The following is an 18,922-nucleotide window of genomic DNA, read 5'->3' as shown; positions in this document are numbered from 1 at the left end:
CAGGAACTAGCAGTGGAAATAAAAAAAAAAAAAAAAAAGTTTTTTTTTTTAAAGGACAAATCACAAAATTATACAAATTTCAGCACAAATTTTCCCTTTTGCTGAGAAGGGGAAGCCCAAATATTCCAACGCATAACTTTCTCAAGTTTAGAAAGAATAACAACAAATTATTAGCACTGCTGAGAAAAAAAAATGGAAGTGAACAGTTAGAGGTAACAACGCTGGCCAACGTTGCCTGTCGAGGTTTTCCACATGTCTTCACAGATAGCTAACTGTTCATTTGCGCGTCCCCTCAGCCCTGTAGGACAGCTAAGGCAGTGCTGCTCTACAGGTCACAGAGGAGGAAACTGCTTCCGGGGACTAAGGAACTCCTACATTCGCAGGCCCGGTCTGCCCCAGGACCCTCTGTTGTCAGGACACAGCGTCCATTTTACTGTTCCACTCTGACCCCACCCCGAGAGCTACTGGAAACCCAGGAGTGAGGGTGGTGTAATGTGACTAAAAGAAAGTCTCTTTAATTCACTAGGAAGTAAAATACAAACAAAAAACAGCCGCAATTTGAGTTAGGGAAAATATGCGTAAGGAACCAAGCGTTCCTGAGAAAGCAAATAAGCAGGGAAACTAGGCTTTCCTAAAGGCTTTCAACCAAAACACTGGATAAACCTTTGACAAGGTTCCAAACACAAATTTTTTTTTTAATTACGTCATTATGGGTTTGGAATATTTCTGTGTAAGCAGAGGCACGTAAGGGTGAAAGTAAAGAATGAAAAGTGATAAAAATGGGGTCCTCCAGGTACTTCCACAAAGGCCACTCACATTGTTTGCAATGAAACGTTCAAGATAGCAGATAAACTCTGCCAGATAATAAAATTTTATGTGGGGGGGCACAGAGGGGGTACCAGTAAAAACCTTCAGAAGCTCGATAAGTGAGCCATCAGAAGCTGACCAATTTAAGAGTCAGTTGCCCTTTTAAAATGATGAGGCCGGATTTGTTACAATCTAAAAAGTACCCTAAAGAAATTTTCCCAATGCGTTTCTGGCCAACATCAAGGAAGATAATGTGTAACCCGAAAACCAGAAATGAACTGAACTAGGTTTTTTAAAACAAGCAGATTAGGCAACACAGGGGACAAAAGCAGGCTGGGGAGATGAGCGCGCTGGGCAGGTCTGAAATGGTCATTTCCGCCTTCTTGTCCCTCTCCATTTATTTGTCACTTCATCCCACCATTTCCAGTGCAGAAATCTTCACACCACGCAAGGACTCCACCTAGCTTCTTGTGCACAAAGGGCTTCAGCGGCAATTAACCAGGGGTCTCAATCAACCAGCACCCCTTTATGCTTCAAATAAGACATGCAAGCAAATCTTCACGTCAACTCACAAAATGAGGACTTTTTTTCTCCTAGTTCGGATAAAAAATTTTTATGCACCAAAAAATAAACAGACTGGTCTTCCCATTCCATTTGATACCTTGTTGGCAATGCATTAGAACCCCCTACCAGGCCCTTCAAAGGAACATTGCTCATTCACTTAAAGAAAGAAAAACCGAGGCTGGGGGGTCTGGGGCTGCTGATTGTCCTTGGGAGTTCAAAAGGAACCAGCACTCCGTATCAGTTCTAAAGAATTATAAACCCTGATGTTTGCCTTTTCCTTTTTGGTTGGTAAAATGCGAAGGCAATTTTAAAGAGAAACAACCAGAGAGTCCTCTGTTTTACTCTCACAAGATTTTAGGTGCGAATCTCAAAGCAGCAGAGGAAGAGCCGCCCTCCACGGTCACTGGTGATAGTAACATAGACGTTCATTAAGCAAATGCATCTGGATCAAGAAGCACAACACCCCCAGCCCCTAGAGGAGTCATGGCGCCCTGTCCCACGCAGCCTGCAGGGCAGAGCAGCTCAGTCCAGCCAAGCTGACTCCAGGCTGGTGTGCAGTCCCTGGAAGACTGGGTCTCCTCCTATGTCTGACCTTCCAGGGGTTGCTGCTGAGATTCTGGGTTGTTTCCTAGGGACCCTCCTCCTTTATGAGGCCTGAACTATATAATTTCTATCTCCCCAGCAGCATGAGATGACAAACTCCACTCTGCTTTTCAGTGGCTTTGTTGCTTGATTTCTTGGCCTCTGGACCAGCACAGAGCTGGGTCAGCAAATGCCTTGAGCGGAAACCAGGGCTGGTTGTCAGGTTCTCTTCTCTGTACCTTCCTCGTCTCCAGGATCTTGGCCCCTTCCATGCTGGCTGCCTTAGCAGCCATGAACCAGTTTTTTTTTTTTTTTTTTTAATCCCCCCAGACCCATGAGATTTCCTAAAGCTCTGCTGGCTTCTCTGCCTCTCAGCACCTCCCTGGCCACTTGGCAGCCTCTTTTCCTACCCCTAGAACCAGCAAACGCTCTAAGGAGAAAAGCAGGCGCAGAGCTGGGCTCGTTTCACTAACTGTCCCTTCTCTAGGACCTGGTCCCTCAAGACCTGGCTGCCTTGATAGAAAACTGAGGGCAATCCCAAAGGAGTGAGACCATGAAAAACTTTACTCCATTTACCTTACTACTGCGTTGCTCAAAAATTTGAGAACTTGTGGAAACCCGGTAATGGGTAACCCCAGTAACAAAAACACTGTCATATGGCATATTTGACATAATGTAATCAAGATATAACCAGAATCACTAAATATATCACTTCTTTATCATAGAACACAAAGCAATGGGAAAGCCTTAGAATACAAGACCTAACAACACTGTGTTGTTATTAAAATGTAATTCTGCTAATTTTGAAATTATATATATTAAATATTCTTTCACATGCATCACTTTCTACAAGTACTGTCTTAAAAACTGTTGGCACAACAGAAATGAAATCCATTTACTTAATTATTATGAAATAGACCTCCACAGATTATCAATCACACTTTGTACACGACTAAGCTGTTGAGCGCTCCAGAAACAGGAAGAACCGGGCTTTCTCTCATAATCTTTGGGCTACAAGCCTGAAAGATGGATTTATATTTTATAGTGAGCATGGATTACTTCTCAAATAAACCTTTAAAATTCTGACAGTATAGAACTATTTGGATAATAATTATTAAAATAATAAGTAAAATTTAAAATGATAAAAGTACATTACTATAAAAGAAATCAAAGCTACCCTCTGCTAGCCTGCCCCACTCTCCAGATGCACCTACCTACTGTTGAGTTTTAGTGTGTGTCCTTCTAGACACAGCTCTATGACATACAAACCTAGCACACAAAACAAGCTCTTTTAACACACACATATGCTTAGGCACAAATCGAATCATACTTTATATATGGTTACATGGCTTATTTTTTTTAAGCTAATATACTGTGGGCATCTTTTCAGATTGGTTCGTAGAGATTTACTTCATTGTTTTTAACAGCTAATGGATGTGCCAATAGTTTACTTATATATTCCCCTACTGATAGACCTTTTCTTTTACCAAGAATACCCTAATAAAAAAAGACTTAAGTTACAGATAAATGTGGAAAGACAACTATATATTCATACATCAAGAAATGTCTTAGGCACAGACTGAAGAAACCTTGAGAGTATAGCCCCTGGACACCCTACCCGGTCAGTAACGAGGTCACTCCTGAGACTCACCCTTCAGCCAAAGATTGAACAGGCCCATGCAAAAAAACAAGACTAAAGGGGTGCACCAGCCCCTAAAGGGGCAGGGACTGGAAGGCAGAAGGGAACAGGAAACCTGGTAATAGGTAACCCAGGGTAGAGAAGGGAGAGTGTTAACCAATGTCACACAACAACATGTGTACTGACTGTTTGATGAGAAACTAGTTCGTTCTATAAACCTTCATCTAAAGTTCAATTAAGACAAATAAAATATGGAGATGATCCTAAAAAAAAAATGTCTTTGGGAATACGGTACTCACCAAAATGTTAACCATGGTGATCTCTAAAAAATTGAATTTGAATAATTTTTACTTTACTTCTTTATAGCTTTTGATATTTTCTGAATACTTTTTAATAGTGTCATTTTAAAATACAAAACCTATTTTCATTTTGAAAAGACATTAAATTATAATTATTTCAATAAATTAATCCTAATCTTCCAAGAGTTAGCTGAGTGTAGACAGGAGAGGGGGGTTCAGGAAGAGACAACCAAATTGAAAGGGTACAAATGAAGACACATTCCTTCCCACTTACTGAGTACAGCACTACACTAAACTATAAGAAGGACACACCCTACTCCAGGCAGCTACAAGAGTCAAACAACATACATGCCTTTATTGGCTGAGATTCTGAAGTCCATCTTATAATCAATCACCCTCTTATACACTTTCTTACCGCCACCTATGCCATGTCATAACCACTGCTGGAGAAAATCTTATGTAAGTATTGGCCAGTCCTGCTTTAAATTCAGGGTCACAGATCTCAAATGAGCATGTAACACTGACTACCAAGCCTATTATACTTTTGTATTATACTCAGGTTCTCCTCTCCAAAAAGGATGTTCCTGGTCTTCTCCTTTCTCCTCAGGCTTCTCCTTCACCACCTTGACCCACAGATGTTGATATCCTGACTCACATTCCATTGAGAATACAAAGCCAACCAGGCAGATATTTCCTCAAATTCCCCCCACCCCTCCTTATCCACTCTCTGCCTCCCTTCCTATGACAAGGGAAGAAACGTCCCCAATTTGATCAAAGACCAACTGCTCCATGTTCTCTCAAGGGCTTCATCTCTCTCTATAGGGACCTTCACATCAGCAAACAAGTATGCGCTAGTACCTCCTATCTTTATTAAAAGAAAAGTGTGTACTTCTCTAGATGTATATTTCAATTTGAAGTTTCCATTAAACAAAAATTTCCCTTGAACCCACTTTCCTGACCACCTACCACCCTATGTCATACACAAAACTAAAACAGCTGTTTAGTCTACCTCCACACTCCCTCCTTCACCCATCCCCAACAAGCTCCAATGCCTGCCACTCTCCTAAGGCTGTATGCTTACATTCACCACCAAATCCAGCAGTCACTCCACTGTTCTCATCCTACTCAACCTCTCCACAACATTCACAACCTCCTCAAAACTCTTTCTTCTCCTGATTTCTTAACACCGCCCTTTGTTGGTTGTCCTCTCACCCTGGCTGTTTCCTGGACTGCTTCTCGGGCTTGGCCTCAAAAGGTTAAATTGCCAGGGCTCTCTCTGGGCCTCCTTCTCTTTTTTAGCTAGAGTCTAGACTTTAGGACTTATGCAATACCTGTCTCCTCTGCCTGGAATGCTTTTCACCAACATTTTTGAATGGCAGAAAAAACCCAGCTGCCGTAGAGTCAGTTCCGACTCATGGTGACCCCCTGTGTACAGAGCAGAACTGCTCCTCAAGGTTTGAATGCCTACCTCCTTCTCATTCTTCAGCTCTCAGGGTCAATGTCACCTCCTCAGCAGGCCTTCCTGATCACTGGCTCTTACGTTACTCTCCTTTATGCTCAGCAAAGCACTGATCATCAGTTGAGCTCTTTACATATTTGTGCATTGTCTGATACCCCTCTGCTGGACTCCCAGAGAACCTTACCTGACTGCTTCGTGGTCATCCTTAGCACCTGGGGCCGAGCCAGTCACTGGCGGCTATCAACAACAGCTTCTAGAATGAACTTACAGTACAGTCTTCCCCTGCCTTCAGAGGAAAATTCGTTCCTTAACAAAACCCTCTTAGGATGAATTCTCATAAATAAAAAATGTACAACCATTCAAAATAATGGCACATGTACTGTTTCCACAGTTAAAAACTAAGTTTTATAAACGTTTAGTTAAAAACTAAGATATGAATGTTTATAACTGAACCCTTCAATGAACTGAAAGAAAAAAATACTATGAAAAAAAAGTAAATTATGCATATGGTGGCACAGTGGTTAAAGTGCTCGACTACTAACCGAAAGACCAGTGGTTGAAACCCACCAGTTGTGCAGTTCGCTTCCATAAAGATTTACAGCCTGAGAAACACCATGGGGCAGTTCTACTATGTCCTACAGAGTTGTTGAGTTGAAACTGGCTCAGTGGCAACAGGCTTAGTTTTGATTTTGTGGTAATACTGTAAATTAGCAAATCAGAATATTCTGAGGACACTTGAACTCACACCAACTATATAACTGCAAAGATGCCTGGAGCTCAGCTGCAGCTGCTCCCAAGGCACAAAAAAATGAAAATCAGTCCTTGTAAATGCAAAGAATACCTTATATGTCAAACAAGGTGTTAAAAAAAGTTTTTGAAAAGTCCAATTCTTATAACCCAAGGTATATACCTTGGTACACAGCTGTACTTTACAGTATACGAAATGCTTTCCTATCTACAACTTGTGCTGTTCCCATAACAACACTGTAAGATTAGCCCAGATGTTGTCATCCCCACTGACGCAGAGGAGTCAAGCTCACAGGGGTAAAAAAGTAGCCTCAAGTTGACATGAGAAAGTCCGTGGTGGGCTGGCCTGGGACCAGAATGTACTTCTGTCATTAGCTAAGAGGACAGGCAGAGGTTCCGGGGTGATGACAACTGGTAGAAACCACACGTAGACAGTATTTCCTCCTGTGATGGGCCTGTGGTGAGTACTTAGGTAATATCTGGTACCTTAAAACAACCTTTAAACCATGCTTTCAGGGGACATCTAAATCAATTGACATAATAAAATCTATTAAGAAAACATTCTGCATCCCACTTTGAAGAGTGGCATCTGCGGTCTTAAACGCTAGCAAGCAGCCACCTTAGATGTATCAATTGGTCTCAACCCACCTGGATCAAAGGAGAATGAAGACCACCAAGGACACAAGGCAATTATGAGCCCAAGAGATAGAAAGGGCCACATGAACCAGAGACTACATCATCCTGAGACCAGAAGAACTAGATGGTGACCAGCCACAACTGATGACTGCCCTGACAGGGAACACAACAGAGAACGCCTGAGGGAGCAGGATAGCAGTGGGGTACAGACCCCAAATTCTCATAAGATCAGACTTAATGGTATGACTGAGACTAGAAGGACCCCAGTGGTCATGGCCCCCAGACCTTCTGTTGGCCCAGGACAGGAACCATTTCCGAAGCCAATTCTTCAGACAGGGATTGGACTGGACAATGGGTTGAAGAGGGATGCTGGTGAGGAGGAAGATTCTTGGATCAGATGGACACTTGATACTATGTTGGCATCTCCTGCCTAGAGGGGAGATGAGAGGGTAGGGGGGCTAGAAGCTGGCGAAATGGACACACACGAAAAGAGAGAGTGGAGAGAGCGGGCTGTCTCATTAGGGGGAGAGTAATTGGGAGTACGTAGCAAGGTGTATATAAGTTTTTGTGTGAGAGACTGACCTGATTGGTAAACTTTCGCTTAAAGCACAATAAAAATTATTTAAAAAAAAAAAATGACCTTCAAGTAGCCTGCCATGGTGACGACCACGCCCCATTACAGCATTCCATTCCCGTCCTCTCCAGCGAACTCAGTATTTTAGTTTGTCCTAAACATATTTTCCTACTGCACACAGGCTATGCTTGCCAACTGACATGAATTTTAGTTTTTTTTCTTTCATAATTGGTATTTTATGGGTTGTTTTAAGAATCAGTACAGACATTATGAACAATCTGTACGCAATTCTTATGTACATACCAAAAATCTAAAAACCCATGTGTAGTTACAATTCTTTTCTAAATTCCAGCTTTGAATTTGGAGGCAAATTTTCCTTAAGAGGATATCAAGTACCAATTATCTTCCATTGTCGATAAGCTGTTACATCATAAGTCCCACTAATTCACAGTTTAATGTCACATACACTACACACTCCAATGTTCGGCCTTTCTCAGCACATAACAAAGTTGCTGGGAAAACTGGATCACCACGACCAAGGACGTTACAAAGCGCACGGTACTGACAGGGAGAGCCATGACCAGGAAGCTGTTTTCTTTAGGAAACAATTCTACTGGAAAACAACACAGAAGTAATATTCAAGACATATAAATGCATGACTGCCACCCCAAATTGCCATTAATTATGCTTCATATTATGGGATATAACCACCCCCCCCAACCTATGGACTGTTGACACCCAAGAAGGTCAAAGCCTCCCACAGTTCAACATCCACTACTTTCTGGTTATATCAAAAAATAACCAGCAAATGATTTCACCTCTTAAAAAAAGCATTTACACTTAAAATATGGAATGAGATAGTATATCCTTCTTCTCAAAAATATTTCTAGCGGTACTAAAAAAACTTGCATTTACAAAACAGCTCATAAAAATACTCCTCTGGATTGTACAAGAGGGCAAGACAGAGACCACTGATAAGACACGGTAGACGAACACTGATCAGACTTGACTTCTTTCTCTCCTATCCATCAGAGGCTGGACGCTCCTCCTCTGTAGTTTCTCCATTTTCTGCAGGGAAATCGTTAATTCCTTGGTTGGCCACTTCTGCGTGTTTTCCTTTTGCTGCCCTTTTGCCTTTTGTTTGCACTTTTTGTCTGAAGGTTTATCCTTTCCTGCTGCCTATTTTGGCTTCGTTTCCACTTTTGCAGGAGCAGGTTTAGTGGACAACCTCACGGTTCCCTCTGAGGCTCCTCCTTCACCAGCCCCGGCCGAGAGGCCTTCCCTTTGCGCATCCTGGCATCTTGGCTGCGCGGAGGGCCCGTGCTGGTGCCTGAGGGACGTGGCGGCCGAGAGCTTTCCCCAAGCTCAGCTGCCTCGCCACTGCCCCTCCCGCCGCTGCCAGAGCTCAAGATTGTTTTAGTTTGAGACAAGACTCCTGTTTCCAGTCACTGCAGGGTGAACTGTTACAAGTCACTGGAGCGATATAAACCTTCCACACTAGTGGGAATGAATACTCCGTATGGTCCAGTCTGAACACACAGGTTGTTCACCTTTCTGTTAATTACGGAAATAGAGGGGTCAGAAACAAGCATTTCATTAACAAGATGGTAAACCCCGATAAATGATACGACATACTGAACACTTACCACAGGCTAGGAACAAACCGTTCCACAGCCTTTACAAGTACTATCTCATCTAATCTCTCAACAACCCTGAGGTAGTAAGTACTGCAGCTGAGAAAACTGAGACACAGAGTACAATGCATAATTAAAGTGGTATCAACATATAAAATGAATATGTAAAGAACTCTTACAACTCAGTAATAAAAAACAACTCAATTAAAAAAACAGGCAAAAGATCCGAATAGACATTTCTCCAAGAAGATACACAAATGGCCAATAAGCACATGAAAAGATATTCAAAATCATTAGTCACTAAGGAAAGGCAGATCAAAACCACAATGAAATACCACTTTAAGCCCATTAGGACAGCTGTAATCAAAAAGACATATAATAACAAGTGTTGGCAAGGACATGGAGAAATTGGAACCTTCATACACAGCTGGTTGAAATGTAAAATGGTACAGCCACTTTGGAAAAGTCTGGCAGGTCCTCAAAAGATTACCATGTGACCCAGCAATTCCACTCCTAGGGATATACCCAAAAGAAATGAAAACGTATGTCCACACAGAAATCTGTACACAAATGTTCATAGCAGCATTATTCGTAATAGCCAAAAGGTGGAAACAACCCAAATGTCCACCAACTGATAAATGGATAAATAAAATGTGGTATATCTGTACAATGGAATGTTATTCACCAAAAAAAAAGTAAGTACGGATACACGCTACAACGCGGGTGGACCTTGAAAGCACGATGCTAAGTGAAAGAAGCCAGTCACAAAGGACCACATACTGTATGACTCTATTTATACGAAATACCCAGAATAGGCAAATCTTTAGAGACAGAAAGTAGATTAATGGTTGCCAGGAGCTGGGAAGGGGGTGGGGGTTTTGGAGGGTGACAGCTAAAAGGTGCTGGGTTTCTCTCTGGGGTAATAAAAATGATCTAAAATTGCCTGAGGTGATCATTGCACAACTTTGTGAATATACTAAAATTCATTAAATTGTGCGTGTTAAATGAGTGAACTGTATGGTAGGTAAAGCTATGAAAAAACAAAGAGTGGATATGGGACTTTAAATTGATGCAAACTCTAGGCAGCCATTTGGCATAAACAGAAAGAACCTTAAGAGAAATGAATTCCAGGGGGTAACAGGGGAAAGTGGTATTTGGGCCATATTATGCTATGGAGCGAATGTTGACGGCATTTCTGGTGAAACCAGATTAAGTTCAGACCCAAGAGGACAGACGGCAGGTGCAGGGACTGGTAACTGAGAGAAAAGCCTCTGGCACTGGGGTCTATAAAAGACCTCAGGTGAAAGTTCGGGGATTTAAACTTCATTCATTGGCCTCCAGTCCCCAAAGTTCATGAACTGGTTTTATCAGAATTATCAAGGGCGAAGGGTGAAAACACAGATTCTAGGGTGGAAGCCCTGGAGATGATTCAGTCAATCAGGGGAGATGGAGGGGAACAGGAATCTGAAAGATTGCTGTAGTGAGTCATCAAAGAATATTGAGCACACATCCTTGTTTTCTGACTATAGATAACGGATTTACATAGATCCAAGCACGGTCTCTCCAGCTCCCTTTATGAACAGTAGCATTTATTTGCAAGACAAATGGCAGGGGAGCTACAATCTGAGGCGCTGGTACACCTGTGCACCTGAAGCTATCTGGCCTACTCGTCTAAAGCTCCTTTGTTGAGTTTAGCAATTGCAGTAACTAAGTAGGACACTTTCAGGTGGTATTCTGAAGCCCTGAAAGCCGTCCTCACAGTTGGTTCTGATTGGTAACTGTGACTCAACGATCACAAATACTGGGTAACATAAAGAGCCATAATTTTAAATAGTAAGCTATTTCCTAAATAAATTCAAGTTCTTTAAAATCGTTTAGCTGGGAAAAAAAAAAGACAGTAACTATTAAAATTGCTTGAAGGACAATTATTCTAGAGCAAAATTTTTATAATTTAACACTCTAAGTATAATACAAACAAAACGTGAAACCACCTGTTCATTCTACCTCAAAAAAAGAAATCAACTCCTGAAAAGTGCAATGTTTTGTTCAAACGGACAGAAATACGAGGCTGACCCAGGACTTAAAAGCAAATTGGTATTGGTTTGAAGTGATTCCTTTTATATTCAATTCTCCGCTCCGACCCCCTGAGCAGGTTAATGTGGGCCTCGGCTATCGCTTCTTTTCAAATTCTTATTCCTGTCCCCCAGGCTCTTGTTTGCAAAGTTAAATGTGAAGCACAGAGTGGCCAAAAATAAGGATGTGCTTAACAAGCTTGTGAGCCCAGAGAGATGAAATGTTAAACGTTATTGAGGCAGCTACTGCCCTCATGAAAACTCTGTCTTATTAGCTTATAATTAATACTCGTAATCTACTGAATTTCAACCTCCTCCATCTTAGTAAAACTCCCATAGACAGCCCAGCAGTCACTGGTCTAGTGATTAGAGTTATCTTCTACTAGCCAGGGTATTTCTTCAAGTGTTTTCTTGGTACAGAGTAGTAGGAAAATACTGACTTTGAAGGCAAGTAAAATTTCTTTATCTTGACAACAGGACTAAGACCAGCTGCATTTGCTAACACACAGGCTCACTGTTGAGACAAAGTGGGATAAGGTCTGTTACAGCACGGTACACAGAGCACATTACAAACATTGACAATTATTTAAATTATGATCACAACAGGCTAAGTATTAGGTCACAAAGGCATTTTATCCCCCAAAATCTTATTTTCAATTAAAAGACAAGTTAATACATTTTCATTATTAAACAACTGATTTGAGAATAAATGCCTCCTAACCACAGGCATTTGGGTTTTCTTTAACTTCTCAACTCTCTCCACTAGAAGATACGTAGAATGCAACTTAAAATTGCTAGAATTTTAAAACTACGTGATTAGCATTTTCTTTCACATGGTGAGACAAAACACTAGCATCAGGTAGCTGTTTAGAATCTCAGCCATCCCTGCTCCTTGCAAATGCTTAAAGGGACCATTCCACTCAGGTGCAGCCTAAAACACGTTGGATTCATTTGCAAATCCAGTAAAGGAGCTAAATGAGACCACAAAATTAGGATCACTTAACAGGTGCAGCTCTTTATTTTAAATATCAGCATCGTCATAGTCCATCTGATTGACAATGCACCCTACAGAAATTCAATGTTTCTTAACTAAAAAACTAATGGGACAGTAATAATTACAGCTACGGCAATGGGTTTTTATTGCCATTTACTGAGCACCTACCACAGTCCAGGCATTGTGAGATGGCCTTTAAATACCCGGTCTCAATTAATTCTCACAACAACCAAGAATTAATATTTGTCCAAGGTTGTAAAGCTGATACATGAAATTTAAACCCAGATCTCTTTTACTGCAGAGCTTAAATGTTCTTTCCCTTCTCTGCATCCTAGGCAAAGCGGCCAAAATCCAAGCATGGTTTGGACCTGTTTCTGTCGCCTTGGTCTCACATCAGGTGATGCAATCACTAGGCTAGATTTAACCTTAAGGGAAACAGAGGAGGCTGTAATTTACCAAACCCACAAACAGCCTTAACTGAGCAAATAATAGTCAGAGAGTTGAGGTAACAAAAAAGCCACAGTGAAGTACCCACTGTAAAAATTCAAATAATAATTTAACAACTACAATGATATTTGTTAAATGCTATTATGTGACCATCGTTGCTTTTAGGAACTGAAGAAGAGATAGGATGGAAGATTTTATTAAAAATACTCAGCAAATAGAAAAGTATAAATAACATATAATCACTGTTAGTCAAAAAAAAAAAAAAAAAAAAACTACCTGTGTGCTGAAAACATAACATAAACCAAAAAAAACAAACCTGTTGGCCACTGAGTCTATTCCACTTCACGGCGACCCTATACAGCAGAGAAGAACTGCCCCATTAGGGTTTCCAAGGAGCAGCTTGTGGATTTGTGGATTCTAACTGCTGACCTTTTTGATTAGCACCCAATCTGTTAGCCACTGTGCCACCAGGGCTCCAAACAGAACATAGCACCAAGGAAATATTAATTGAATCAATTTGTATTGTGAAAATAAATTACACCAAATATTTTTCGTCTCATGGGCAGGCATTTCTCTCGCAGTGGAATTGCTGGGTTTTAGAGTGTGCATGGAGCCCTGGTGGCACAGTGGTAAAGAGCTCAGGCTGCTAACCAAAAGGTTGGCAGTTCAGATCCACCAAGCAGTCCTTGGAAACCCTATGTGGCAGTTCTACTCTGTCCTATAGGGTCACTGTGAGTCAGAATTGACTCGATGGCAATGGATTTGGTTTGGTTTTTATTAACAAAGTTGAACACCTTTTGATGGTTTATTAGCCTTTTGGGGTCCTCTTTTTCTGAAGTGCCTATGCAAGACTTTTGTCCATTATTCTATTAGTGCATGTAGTGTCTTGTCTAAAAAAACCTTCTCTATAATATAATAGGGTCATAAATATTCTCTTACATTAAATTCTAAAAGCCTTATTGTTTTGCCTTTCACATTTAGGTTTTAATCCACCTGAAAATGATTTTGTGCACGATGTGAGGCAGGGGGCCGATTAAACTTTTTTTCTATATGGATGGCCAATTAGCCCAGCAGCATTTAATAGAAAGTCCCTCCCTTCCTGTTGCTCTGCCATGGCGCCTATGCCATAAACCAAGTGCCTGAATACTGCTTCTGACATGTTGCTCTGATCTATTAGTCTGTCCCAGTGCCAATATCACACTGTCTAAATTACTATAGCTGTCCTCATAGGGTCACTGAATCAGAATCGACTTGACAGCAATGGGTTTGGTTTTGGTTTATTAATAATTAAGACTAATTAAATGATTTGATAAGGAAAATAAGGCTTACGGAAGTTAAGCAACTTGCCCAAGATCACAGTTAGTAAGCAGTTGAGCTATGAATCTAGTAGGCTCCTTTGACCCCAGAGTCCATGGCATTAAATGCTATACCATTTCTCAAACCACACAGAGCAGTAAAAGGAAATGCATCTACAAAGGTAGGTTATGGCAAAGCTGTCAAAGTTTTCAAATACAGAAGTAAAAAGAACGTGGATTTTATCTGTAGGCTATGATGCTCCAACTGTGTTTAAAAGGATAGTTGTCCCATGAGTTAATCCAAAGTGTTCCACCCTTAGAGTCAAACTATTGTGGCCCTTACCTAAATCATTGGAGAAAAAATAAAATTGTGAGCTTCTTTAGTTTCAAGTTTCTCATAGAAATATTTCTTAATCTTTGAAAAATGGTAAATTATTTAAAAATTAATAAGTAGCAGATCTAGCTTGGGGAAATTCAGCTGATTATGCTTAGCTCAACTTCTACATGCTCACAGATGTCATTTTATTATTTAAGTTTAAATGATTAATTGAATATATTAATTCAATAACAGTCAATTATCTGGAAGTGGTTTTCAGATTAAGTCTATTCTTCAAAAGAATAATAGTGCTTTTGTGAGAGCTATCCTCAGCACTAGAAAAATCAGACACATCTACACATTACAAGTATCTATTAGTTGAAACTATACAACTATATATCAAGTATAGTTTGGTATATAGAAACCAAAAGATAATACATTATATTATGTCTTACCAACCCTACCCTTATCAGACTAAGTCTAAGGCAGGGGTGTTCAACAGACATATCATGCAAGCCACAAATGCAAGCCATTTATGTAATATTAAATTTCTAGTAGCCACAGTTTTAAAAAGTAGAAACATACAAATTAAATGTAATATTGTATTTTATTTAACCCAGTATACCCATTCCTTACTTATCAACATGGTTAGGTTCCAAAAACCAGGTCATTATGCAAAAATTGGCATTATGTGAAAATGGAGGATAATCACATCAGATCACAAAATGAAGGATGACTCTACTGTTACATACTGCCAAATTACATCATTACATAAATGACAAATTACATCACTACATAACTGCCAAACCACTGAGAATCATGGCTGAGTCAAGGTGACACATAACCTTCACCATCACAGCCAGAGCATTTGTTACTGCCAGACATACACTGTTAATGCACAAAATAGACAATAGATTTTTTTACTCTCATGGTAAGTGCAAAATGTCAGATAACGAGATAGTCGATAAGAAGCAGGTGTGTATCTACTATCATTTCAATATACAGGCAATATTTTTTAAATTGAGGTATTTTACGTTCTTTTTTATACTTAATCTCAAAATCTAATGTGTATCTTACACTTTCAGCATTAGCCACATATCAAGAGCTCAGCAGCCACATGTGGCTAATGGCTACCATACTGGACAGTGCAGATCTAAGGGACTGCTCTTCTAAAGATCATCGCAGGGAAGAGGCAGAGCTCAAGGTTGTGGATTCCAATATCTGAGTCAGAGGGTGAAAGTGACAGGCATAGGCTAAGAAAGGGAGTATTTAGCTCCAATATCTAGTGTTTGAAATAAATGAGTTCAACTAAGAAAGGAATGACAAACAATAGTAACTGTTAGCAATCTATACGTTTCAGTTCTTAAATTATTGTGCAGTATCGATTTTATAATGATTATTTTCACATTTTAGTTAGACTTGTTTTCCCTGTGATTTGGGATTGATTATCTCTAACTTCCCTCCTCCCTATTTCCTCACCCCTCAGTTCCCTAAACTGACGATTTCAAAGTTATCAAAAAAGAACTTCCTGGTGCCTTCCGCAACTTGAACAAATTTTAAATCTACACATGTATGGGCAATGGGAAGCCACTGAAGAATTCTGGAGAGGGAACTGAAATAATGTTTTAGGACTAATAGTGCGGTATCCATGTCAAAGAAGGGACTGTAGGAAATAAACTGGAGAGGCTCCAGTTCAGACTGTTCCAGACAAGTCTTGAAATAGGGCTGTAGCAGTGAGAATAAAAAAGATAGAGGCTAGATACACTGTAGCAGTAGTCCAAGGAAACCAAGTAAATGGTTTGATTCCAGAGTAAAGGAGAGGAAGGAGTCAACAGTGCCAACCAGAAGAATGACCAAAATAATAAAGTTTCTCCATCCTACCCCGAGAAGAATTCAAGCTGGGACCATTCTGAAAAGATTTGATTGTAGCCAACATTTTTTTTTTTTTTTTTTAACATTTCCCTCTTCTTAACTCACTGACTTCCTAGATACCAAATTCTTGTTCACTAATCTAAGAAAGTACCTATGATAAATTTAAAAAGTAACCAATAGATGCTGCGGGTGAAAAACATACAAATTGCTAGACACGGTGGGGGTCTATACTTTTTTGTGGGGGGGGAGGGTGATATTTTAGTGGTAATAGATCAAAATACATCCACATTCAAATTTAAAACAAACTGTGACTAAACAATTCAAACATTGCAATGACAGGATATTAAAGTTTATCGTTTTTACCAAATGAAATTTTCCAGTTACCAAGTATTTATCCATGAGTAAAATATAAAATTATTAAGGAAACCAAAAACCATGCTCAGTAGTTCTCAACACTTTGATCAATTCAGAACCTTATCTCCATTAATTAGGTTATGCTTTTTAAAAGTAAAATGAATTAAAATATTAAAGTTATTTTAATTCAGAGGATTTCATGATGTGTCCTTGAGATAATGGGAGAAACCACTGGGAGCGGCAAATGATCAGTGAAGTCCACAGGTACACATATACATACAAAAACCAGATTAAAAAAAAAAAAAAATGAAACCTGTTGCCGTCGAGTCGATTCCGACTCATAGCGACCCTACAGGACAGAGTAGAACTGCCCCATAGAGCTTCCAAGGAGCACCTGGTGGTTTTGAGCTGCTGACCTTTTGATTAGCAGCAGTAGCACTTAACCACTACACCACCAGGGTTTCCACATTATGATGCCAAGTACGTAAAAATGTTTTGTACAATATTTTCACCAAAAAAAAATTTTTTTTCTATTTAAAAAAATGTTTTATACATAAACTAAACCCATTGTCATCAAGTCCACCCCCAACTCATGGCAACCCCATGTGTTACAGAGTACAACTTCTCCACTGGGTTTTCTTGGCTGTGATCTTTACGGAAGCAGATCTCCAGGCCTTTCTTCTGCGGTGCTGCTGGATGAGTTTGAACCACCAATCTTTAGGTTAGTAGATGACAGCAAACCGTTTGCGTCACCCAGGAGACACAAACACACACAGAAAAAAACGTGAAACATACCAAAATATCAGCAGGAATTATTTAGATAATTGTACTTTAGGTGATTTTTACTTTAGATACTGCTTCTATGTTTTCTACAATGATAATGCATCATTTTTAAAACCGGGGGGGGGGACCAATAAACTTAGGCAAGTGAAAACTGAGGCAGTGCCAATCTATTGAGAATTGTACTGCATTGGTATGCTACCATAATTTCTATGTAAAAAGCATTTCAGGGCCCTTGAGAACAGGAATCTTATCCACAATACAACTCAGTTACATTCAGATGTACAATATCAAAACAAAAAAACCAAACCCAGTGCCATCGAGTCGATTCCGACTCATAGCGACCCTATAGGACAGAGTAAAACTGCCCCGTAGAGTTTCCAAGGAGCGCCTGGCAGATCTGAACTGCCAACCCTTTGGTTAGCAGCCGTAGCACTTAACCACTACGCCTCCAGGGTTTCCATGTACAATACACACGTTGATATATGATGAACCATGCTACAAAGGGTTAAAAACACTAAAAATGGCTTCTTTGGAAACACAGAAATTCGTTAAGCACCCTAATGAAACAAATAACATGGCATGGCAAAGAGCGAATGCACCAAGCAAAAATGAGAGGAGTCACTAGGTGACTTCGTCCAAAATAAAAAAACGTAAAAACACCTAATAAAGTTGCTTTCTAAACACGCCAGATTGAATAAGCGCTGCTTTAGACACTGCTTAGCCCCCATGAAATCCTAATTTTTTTTAATTTATTTTCTCAATTTTAAAGTAATAAATAAGCATGGCTGATCAATGTATAAATAATTGTGGTGCTGGAGGGGGTTAGGCAGGAAAGTACAAAAAAGTACAGTATAATACCCTTCCTGTCTTCAAACGGCTTACAACAAATGTGGGATGATAACAAGAAGGAACAGAACAGGAAAAGAAGCCACAAAACAGTTCTAAGTGATTGTTTTTAATGAAGGTTAACTACCATTTTTAAAGGACATAACTTTCCAGGTGGAGACAGGCAAGATTTGAACAGGAATAAAGAACAGAATTAGGGACTCAGCACACATTCAGAACCACCCCACTTCGTGTGCTGATGTGTACACAGACACTGAATAAAAATCTATTGGTCCAGCTAACTGAATTCCAACTAACCGATGAAAATCCACCAAGCAAGTTTAAAGGCGTGCAAAGTTCACCTGCGGCGTGCTCATGTGCCTCCAGGGCAGTGAGTATTCAGTTTGATTTAGTAGAGGACTTAACACCTCACAGTGGACCAAACAATGTTTCATCAAAGTTGAGGATGGGCTGCGAGCGACCTGCCCTTCACCTCCGGGCCTTCAGCTGTGCGCTCTACACCGTGCACAGGTTGGCACAGGCACAGCCTCCCGATATCACCACCACCCCCCGTCCTCCGCCCTGTCCAAACCCGGGACACAGTGTTTACCAAGGCAAACCCCAAACGCACCACTTCCCACAACCCTTGCTCAGGGCTTGCCCGAGCCACCGCGAGGCCAATTGGTCAATAAAGAACGGGGAGGGACTAGCAATCGGGCAGGTGGGGGAGGCGCGGCCAGGCGAGGACAAAGCGGGGCGCCCACCTAACAGGGCCCGCCACCATGCCGGCCCCAGGCCCGGGGCGGCCGCCACGCCCGCGCCGCCCTCCTGGCGCGAGGCCGCTGCCGCAGGCCGGGCCGGCGGGACCAGAGCCGGCGGGACCAGGGCCCGCAGCACCCCGAGCGCCCGCCCAACCGCCGCGGCAGAGCGCGCAGGGCGCCCAACGGCGGTCCCGGCCCAACCAATGCGGGCAGGGGAGGAGAGGTGCGCGCGGTCGGGGGAGCGAGCGAGCGAGCCGCTCGG

At 41.1% G+C, this 18,922-nt stretch overlaps 1 protein-coding gene and 1 pseudogene across 1 annotated transcript in view; both read right to left on the bottom strand.

Annotated features, from left to right (window-relative positions):
- The window catches only part of PRDM10 (PR/SET domain 10), a 123,150-nt gene that overhangs the window by 103,554 nt on the left and 674 nt on the right, over positions 1 to 18,922 (bottom strand). The gene's annotated exons all lie outside the window — the stretch shown is intronic.
- On the bottom strand, positions 2,250 to 18,695 carry LOC135227801 (non-histone chromosomal protein HMG-14-like; annotated as a pseudogene).

The sequence above is a fragment of the Loxodonta africana genome, chromosome 15, assembly GCF_030014295.1.
Source record: "Loxodonta africana isolate mLoxAfr1 chromosome 15, mLoxAfr1.hap2, whole genome shotgun sequence".
Lineage (NCBI taxonomy): Eukaryota > Metazoa > Chordata > Mammalia > Proboscidea > Elephantidae > Loxodonta > Loxodonta africana.
The sequence above is the reverse complement of the archived record's forward strand: the minus strand, read 5'-3'. Positions and strand labels throughout refer to the sequence as shown.